We start from the raw sequence: 9214 nt of genomic DNA, 5'->3' as shown, positions 1-9214 counted from the left end.
TGCAACACATCTGCCCGGTCCACTCGCTTCAACAACACTTGGAACAAACAAACACTCCCAACAGACCACTCTGTTGGGCTAGGAACATACTCCGATGCTAAAGCTCTACCTGCTACTCACAAGTTCTCCCTCTTTGACATCTGTGCTACTGCAACATCTCCATGCATCTCACACCATTGCACACCTCTCTGTGCCACCTAGCATAGTGCAAAACACTTGTGCCTCTTGCATTGCTGCAGCCTGCTAGCTATGCGCTACCCTGGGATTCCCTGCATTGTCGCTCTCTCTGCCGCTCCATCCACATCTTTCTCTACCCAATCAGTCAATTCCTGCTACTCCACATCGGGGCTCCTGTAGCAAGGTCTCATCCAAGAGGTTGGGTACCTCAATGAACCTGCCCCTCCTCCTTTGGACGATCACTCTATATCGCCCCACCTCCTACCTAGAGGTATGGCTGCATGTGATCCCTCAGCCCACCAGGCTCGAAGTTTCCCCTTACTAGAGGTCTCTGCATGAGTGGATGCCTCCACTGTCTCCTCTCGGTTTCCCCAGTTGTGGTTGCTCGACAACTTCCTGAAGCTGCTTCACCAATTGTGGCTCCTCCACAATTGTCTGGGACTTTTTCTGGCTCTACATGTTGAGAGGTAATATACTCTCCCTCTCAACCACCAAGTTTCTAACCTTTTCCTTTCTCCTTAAGCCTTTGCATGCATCTTGTACCTCAAGTGCATACAGGTTCTTAACTAGCACACCAATCTATTTCCACTTTCCCGTCGTCACGAAATTTTCTAGGAAAAGAGCTGATTTTAAATCAGTGATATCTTCCTCATCCGAACTCCGATTTAGCTGATTTTTTTAATTTTTTTTTTAATTTTGGGTATTTTTCTGCAAGGAATCCAAATACGCTATTTATTTCTAAAAATTTTGTACATAAATTTTCAGATCTGCTTTGCAAAATCTCGGCCCAAAACTCAAAACTTTGAAATCTCCTCTCAGTATACTATTCTCTCCTTGATCACCTATGCTCTGATACCATGTAGAATTTTGTAGAATTTTTCTACAAATCAGCTAGCTTTGATACCATGTAGAACTTTTTCTACAAATCAGCTAGCTTCGATACCATGTAGAAATTTCCCACCAGTAGATCAACCTGGTAATGTGATGTACTAAAGAAAAACACTTGATCTACTTCTACAAACAATTTAGCGGAAGCTTAATCAACCATGAGCAACATCAAGCATGAACATATATAATTGATAAGAAGAAATCAATCACACATAACACAGAATATATCACTGGAGAAAGCACCAGCATAAAACCCCACTCTCTGTATTATCATACATAGGATTTATACAAAGCCTTAGCTCTCACACAGCTAGCTAGCTCTCAGTACAATCCTCACAGATGAAGGTGGAAATACATAAGGATTACACAAATCCTTAGCTCTCAAAGCTAGCTAGCTCTCAGTACAATCCTCCTGGATGATCACAGGCAATCAAGACTTCTGTTAAGCCTTCTCCTCTACCCTCCAAGCCTCCTATTTCCTAGCACAGTTTCTCCTAGGTGATCCTCCTGTTACCAAGTGTAACTCTGATCTCACACGCTGTAAAACTGCACAATCCTCAAGCTACCTTAAATCCTCATCATGGATGAGCTTCCTTTATAGGAAAAATATTCATCCAACTGATAGTACACTGTCCCTTCTCTGATCTCAATTGGGTCTCTGACAGAACTGACATGTATCAGTTATTTAAGCTTTAATATTCAGTTATATGAAAATACCAATTGTTACATGCATGCAAGCATTAACAAACTGAATCTCATTAATTTAACAACTTGTTAAATTAATCTAACTGGACTTGACTCAGTTAACTGAGCCAACTAATTACAACTCATAATTACAACTCATCCTTATCTCTTTAACTGATGGATAAATTCACCAATTAATAGATAAACTGTTGCATGTCCTCACATAGACTTCAAGTTTGTTTTTCCTTAACTAATTAACTCATGGAGATTAATTAATTAATATTTTAAACTGTTGTTAAGACCAAATTCGTTTTTACTTCCTATTGATAGACCAGGGACTGCTATAAATAGGAAGGGACCCAGAAATGCTATTTTTAGAACTTTCTATTTTTAGCAGTTTCACCTCTCACCCAAGGTGGCCAATGACCTCACTGGCCAAACTGCTATTTTTAGACATTCTACTTTTAGGAGTCCTATTTTTAGCACGTTCTAAATTTGACATTTCTTGTTGCACATTTTTCAACATAAACTTTGACAAACTAAAAAGCTTTTGTAAAAGATATATTTTAGTGGAATATAAAAGAGAAAAACTTAACCTTTCACAAAGTAGTTGGTTAATTGTGGACAATTATTAGAATATAAGAGAGAAAAAACTTAATTTTTCAAAAAGTAGTTGATTAGTGGTTGATAATTATAATATTTTACAAATAATCACTTGTCTATATAACTTTGTAACTATGGATTGTTGGTTTATAGTTTTTTATTAATATATTTTTTAAAGTGAAATATAGTGAAAAAAGAAGAAGATAAAAATAGATTATAGTAATAAGGCTTATTAACGTAAACAAGTATAAAATTTCATAAGTAGAGAAATAGACAAAAATCTACATCTATAAGATTGGTTGTATCTAAATAGATAAGAGAAAAATCTAACATTTAAGAAAGGTAGTTGGTTGGCAACGGGCAGTTACACTACTTTGACAAATATCCACTCATCTATATAAGCTCGCAACTATGAATTGTTGGCTTATAGCTATTTATTAACATAATCCCTTAAGTGGAACATAGTGAAAACAAGAAAAAAAAAAGGATAAATTGGGTTATTGCAACCAAGCTTGCCAATATATAAATGTATAAGCTCTCATAAGTAGAGAAAAGGCAAAAAACCTACATGCAAAAAATTGATTTCTAAAAGAAATAAATCAACATAGAAAATATGTGAGGGAATGGGGACTCAAGTGAACGCGCTAGGTGATGAGCCTCATCATTGGGTAATTATATGGGCCTTAATTTACCTCTTAGCTTAGTCAAACCAACTATTCTCATAACTTATTGCATACTTTTGATTATATTTTGTTTATGAGATGAGTTAAAGTTGGATATTTTTCTTTGTGGTATAATGTGCATTTAATGCAGGATTAAAGGATAAAAGCAAGGAATTTTGGCAAATACCTTGGTCAAAACTCGAATGGGACAAGGGATAGGAATTATAAAAGGAAAATCCTCCTCATTTACTACCCCTCCATTTGAATATTCCTCCATCAGCTCGAAGTGAAAACAGTGAAATCATGAGGACTAGAAGGCAGTCGAGCAAGTGAAAGACAAAGCACCAGTTTATCTTGAGTTTGGGAGCCGAGCTTCCCTAATTTTAAGGAAGTCTTTGGAGACTTCAAATATATAAGTAGAGAGGCCTAGGACCTCAGTAGGATTCGGATTTTGGATTGTAAAACTCTACTCTATTTTCGAGCTGCAAGATTTGTGGCAATTTTTGATGTAATCCATTGTTTTCATAATAAGAATGAGTTTCGTTTTGAGCTATCACTGAGTTAACTCAGAGGGTTGAAGCTCTTGGGTTAGGGCCCAACCCTAGCATCCAAGGATCCTCTTTATTGTACATGTATACTAGCATATATTCATAGTTTAATTGTTCATTTGCTTAGTAACTGCATTTCCATTACAACAGTGTAAATTAGATTGGTTGTATGTTAGTTTTCTTCCATTTGTGTCTCTTTCAATTAGCAAGTTAGCAAGGAAAAAAAGGATCACCATAAGGTTGTCAACAAGGGTCTCGGCCTCACTTCCTCCCTCTAGGACCATGACTTGAGGAAGAGACCCTTCAACAACCCAAAAAACACAGATTTCTAGTTCTTGCATGAGCTTGGAGTTTGTTGTTTTGATTCAACATTTGGTTCATTTCATTGTCATCTCTTTCCATTACTCCATTTCTGCAATAAAATATAACTCATGCTTTCGTTCCCTTCAACACTTTCTTCATGCACAATATAGGCAATTGGTTCATGCTTTTCTAGTTTATGAAGATGTATCTTGTTGCATAGTTCTTGGAAGACACACGTGTTTTAATCACAATAGGTACTTCAGGAGGAGACCAAAACTTCATCACCAGTAGCCACCTTCCACCTCATCCACCTTAGCCATCTCTTGTTCCACCATCACCCTCACTAATTTTTTTTTTCATTTTTCATTGAAATTCCCCTAAATACATTGAGCGAATCTAACCATCTCTTCTCTTAGATATTGACTCCTGAGTGTTCCTAGACCTTCTAACACCCCATCCCACTAATCACACACATTTTCCAAGCTTCCCAACACATCCAACACTTCACTATTAGCTCTTGGCTATATCCTGCAGGTTTCCTGTAATTCCTACAAGATCATCCTGTAGGTTTCTAGTACATCCTGTAGGTTTTCCTGAAACGGCTTGTTTTGAGGCCGAATTGATGGGAAACTTCCAGAAAGTCACAAAAAGCCTCCTAGGACCCTTCCACACCATCCAACCACTCCATAAGCCTTTTAGCCATCCTCAATCACCTTCCATCCACCTGTCACATCCACAAGAACAATTAATTTGCATACTTTATTTTTCCAAAAAAAACCAAAAAAGTGAAAACAGATTTAGTTTAGTTTTCTTTCCTACACATTAGTATGGTTTGATGCTCTTTACTTCTGTAGCTTAGATAGAAACATTATTTTAGTGTTGATTTAACAATTCTTCTTAACATAGTTGTTTAAATGGTTAATTAGGATATGGGATGATTTAGCATTACATGTTTTTTTCTTGATTACTGCAGTAGAGTAGATTTGCTCTTCTTCCATCAAAGAACCAAGCTTCTTCTGACTCTATAGAAGTCTGGCTTGGAACCCCTGGGGTCTTTCGTCAGATGAACAGTGACAACAGGCAGGACCTTCACTTTTACTTGTGCATACAGCACTGTCACCTCCAAGTTTGTACAAACCCCGGGTTGATAGGTAAAGCTGGTAGCCCAGGAGTTGCAACATCCTTACTGCAATATTGTCGCTCATCACTTTTTGGCATTGTTGCCGGGGAGGTGTCTGAGCAGAATGTGATTACTGCTTTCTTTTCTTCTACTTCTTGTCTTCAATTTTCTGCCATTAGTTTATTTCTGCAAAAGTAATCTAGTAGCTTCCTTTCTTTCATTTTTTATTATCTGCTTTCCTTTCCTTTCCGCAAGTAGAATTTCAATTTAGAAAGTATCTTTTTCATTCTGATAGTGATTTTCATTCAATCAACAATTTCATTTTTGCAAAGTACTTTCCAGCTTGAAAAGTTACAAAACCAACCCAAAAACATTTCCTTTCATGCCTCGTAGGAATAGGGAAAATTTAGGGAATTTTTTTCCAAATACCTCTGCTGCATCCAACAACCAACCTTCTCTCTTCTTCGGTGGTTGTGAACTAGATGAACCTTAGGTGAGAAACCTAACATATTTGAAGAACCTAGAGGGGAAGAAGAAGAAGAGGAGCCCATTCCTTCTAAACCAATGGTTGAAAACCAAAATGAGAGATGGAATAGAGTGGGTTGAGGGTGCCTTCCCCATCAAGGAAACCAATGGGGACACTAAGATGAAGAATATAAGCCCCTCTTCCCTACCTCATTTCCATGGCCTAACCACTGAAGATCATGACGCTTTCCTATTTGAGTTTGTTGTTATATTCTGAACCTATGACTATACATATGATGAGCAAAAGTTAAAACTATTTCCATCTACCCTCAAGGATGTAGCATTGCGCTGGTTCATGGGCTTACCTGGAGATAGCATCACAACCTGGGCTCAGATGCAACAGGATTTTAACAACAAATATTGGGACTACTATAGGTCAAAGGATACTAAAGAAGAAATTTTCAGGATGACCATAGGCCAGGATGAATCCTTAGAAGACTACGAAGAAAGATTCCAGCTCAGTTACAAAAGGGCCAAGTGCACACTTGACCCTGAGTCACTAAAGTTGGTCCTGCTCAGGGGAGTAAGAGAAGACCTTCTGGATACCTTACACTTGTTAGCAGGAGGAGATATCTACCAATTACCCTATGAGGATATCAAGATTGTCTTTAGAAACCATTCTAGGGAAGCCAGGAAAAAGGGTAGGGGTAGTCAACCTATGGCCAGTACATCATCTTCCAACTCATCCATCAAGGGTGAAATTGGAAATATGCTTGAAGATTTCAAACGTGATATGCTTCAAACCCTTGCCTTGCAAATGGACACCATGAACGTCAAAAGGAAGCAAGAGGAATCAGATAGAACCTTTGCCATGTTTTGTCCTAGATGCACCAGGAAGCATCCTAGGAAAAAATCTCCATTGAACTATATTGAAATTTTCTCGGTTTGTGAAGAGAACCACTCCACAGAAAAGTGTCCTTCATTACCTGAACCCAAAGTTGTATATCAAGGAGCTAAAGGGGTCACTGAGCAGCTTTGCTACATAACCAAAGGAGGCCTCCTGGGCCTAGAACATACTAACAAGGCATGCAAGGGTCATCCCATGCATATTACAACCCAACCAAACCACAACTATACCTTCTTGGGGACCCCCTGTTCATCCTTCCTGGTCTACACCCCGTCCTTCCTATGCATCTCAATTTCATTCCCAAATAGCCAACCAGTCATTTCAACCTTACGCTCCGCCACAACCTCAATGGAATACACCAATCCAAGGGCGGAGGCCCCAATACAACAATGCTCTAGCTCTATTGCCTCCACCACCTACCCAACCACAACTCCTACACTTTCTTCCACCCAAGAAACCCCAGATGCCTACCCAGCCAAATCTGAACCCGAAAAATAGGCAGGCTCAATAAGTATACATTGGAGAGACATCACACCCAACTTATGTTGTGGAAATCCAGGAGATTAACCTAAGATCTGGGAGAGTCCTCCTGGATAACCAACCTCCCCCTCCACATAGGGAGGTTGAGAAAGAAAGAGAGGAAAGCAACCTTAAAGTAAATCCATCCTTTCCTGAGAGATTAGCCCAACCACTCTAGCCTACCCCAGAAGAAATTGAACTTCTGGGAGAATTGAAAAATCTATGTGTAAAGATCCCCCTTCTCCAGGCAATAAAAGATGTTCCCATTTACAATAAGTTGATTAAGGAGAAATGCTTCAAGCATCCAGGAAGAAGAAAAAGGGATACCCCTACCATTAATGTCATTGGGCAACTGTCCGACTTAATGCTGGGGCAGGCTATATGTTTGAAATATGTGGACCCTGGAATCCCTGTAGTAGATGTGCACATCAATGGCACCATTGTCCCACACACTGTGATCAATTTTGGGGCTGCCATTAATGTGATTACCAAAGACACCATGCTCAAACTCAACCTCCAAGGGTCATTGAGGAAGACCACAACAGTTATACAACTTGTAGACCGTTCCACAGTCACCCCTGAGGGAATTGTGGAGGATGTGATGGTATCTATTGACTCCTAGGAGTGCCCTGCAAATTTTCTAGTTCTCCAGCCTAACGCTAAGCTCACTGGTTATCCTCTCCTCCTTGGGAGGCCATGGTTGGCCACAACTGATGCTTATATTAGCTGCAGAGCTACGAATTTGACCATCAAGAACATGCATATGTCCAAGCAGTTAGTCCTATATCCTCCTACTCAACCTTCTCTAGAGCATGATTTAACTTTATGGTTGGAGGAGGAGGAAGAAGATGAGGTTTATTCCACCCAACTTTATGCTTTAGAAGCAACCATGGGAGGAGGACAGCGAGATGAGGATGACTTGATTGAACACCTACTCCAAAGTCCAACTCCTAGTTCATTACCATTAGAAGAAGAAGTAAGGGAAACCCAGAACAATCATCCAATTGACTTATGCTTGGTCAATTCCAACCCATTCCATGTCAAAACCATATAATTCGGCCTAGAGAAAACCTTGAAAATTAATCCATCCCTTTCTGCTCTTGAAGAGGAAAAGCTATGCAACATGTTAAAAGAAAACCTAGAAGCCTTCGCTTGGAGTTACAAGGAAATGAAGGGAGTACACCCCTCAGTGTGTACTCACCACATATACATCAAAGAAGGTTGCAAGCCGGTCTGACAACCACAAAGGAGGATGAATCCAACTCTTAAATATATTGTCAAAGAAGAACTGCAAAAATTGCTAGATGTAGGATTCATTTACCCTATCTCCGATAGTGAGTGGGTCTCCCCTTTAGTGTTAGTTCCCAAGAAAAATGGTAAGTGGAGAATTTGTGTTGATTACAGGGAGTTGAACAAAGCCACAAGGAAGGATCATTTTCCCCTACCCTTCGTTGACCTAGTGCTAGACGGCCTGACAGGGAATTTTTTTTTTTCTTTCCTAGATGGATTCAGTGCGTACAACCAAATCCAAATCTACCCAGAAGACCAGGATAAGACCACATTCACCTATACTTGGGGCACTTTTTCCTATAGGGTCATTCCTTTTGGCCTATGCAATGCTCCTACCACTTTCCAGAGAGCAGTCTTGAGTAATATCACCAAATTAGTACATGATGCGGTGGAAATTTATATGGATGATTTTACACCTTATGGCTATGATTTTCAAGAAGCCCTGACTAACCTAGGCAAAGTATTGCACAAATGCATTGAAATGAACCTGTCCCTTAGTCCTGAAAAATGTGAATTCTTAATGACTCAAGGGACCGTGCTAGGTCATTCAATATCTCAGCAAGGACTGCAGGTGGACCCGAACAAAATAGCCATCATCCAAAGGGTCCCACCTCCGCAAAAGCAAAGAGATGTCAGGAGTTTCTTAGGGTTAGATGGATACTACCGAAGGTTCATAAATGACTTTAGCAAGTTGGCCTTTCCTTTATTTGGGTTGCTGGCCAAATATTATGAGTTTATATGGTCAAAAAGCTGTCAAGAGGCCTTAGACATTCTAAAGGGTAAGTTAACCACTGCACCAATTCTCCGAGGCCCAAACTGGGCCCTGCCCTTTCATATTCATGTTGATGCCTCACATAAAGCCATAGGAGCAGCCCTAGGTTAGGTAGAGGAAAACTGCCTTATGCCATCTATTTTATCAGTAAGAACTTGTTAAAGGATGAGCTAAATTATACAGTGACCAAAAAGGAACTCCTGGTTGTTGTGCACTCATTAAACAAATTCAGGCATTACATTATAGGCTATCAAACATTTGTGCATACTAACCATG

Source organism: Pinus tabuliformis, chromosome 5_2 (genome assembly GCF_031772625.1).
Source record: "Pinus tabuliformis cultivar Carrire ecotype Pingquan chromosome 5_2, CPIR1, whole genome shotgun sequence".
Lineage (NCBI taxonomy): Eukaryota > Viridiplantae > Streptophyta > Pinopsida > Pinales > Pinaceae > Pinus > Pinus tabuliformis.
Note: the sequence above shows the minus strand (reverse complement) of the source record.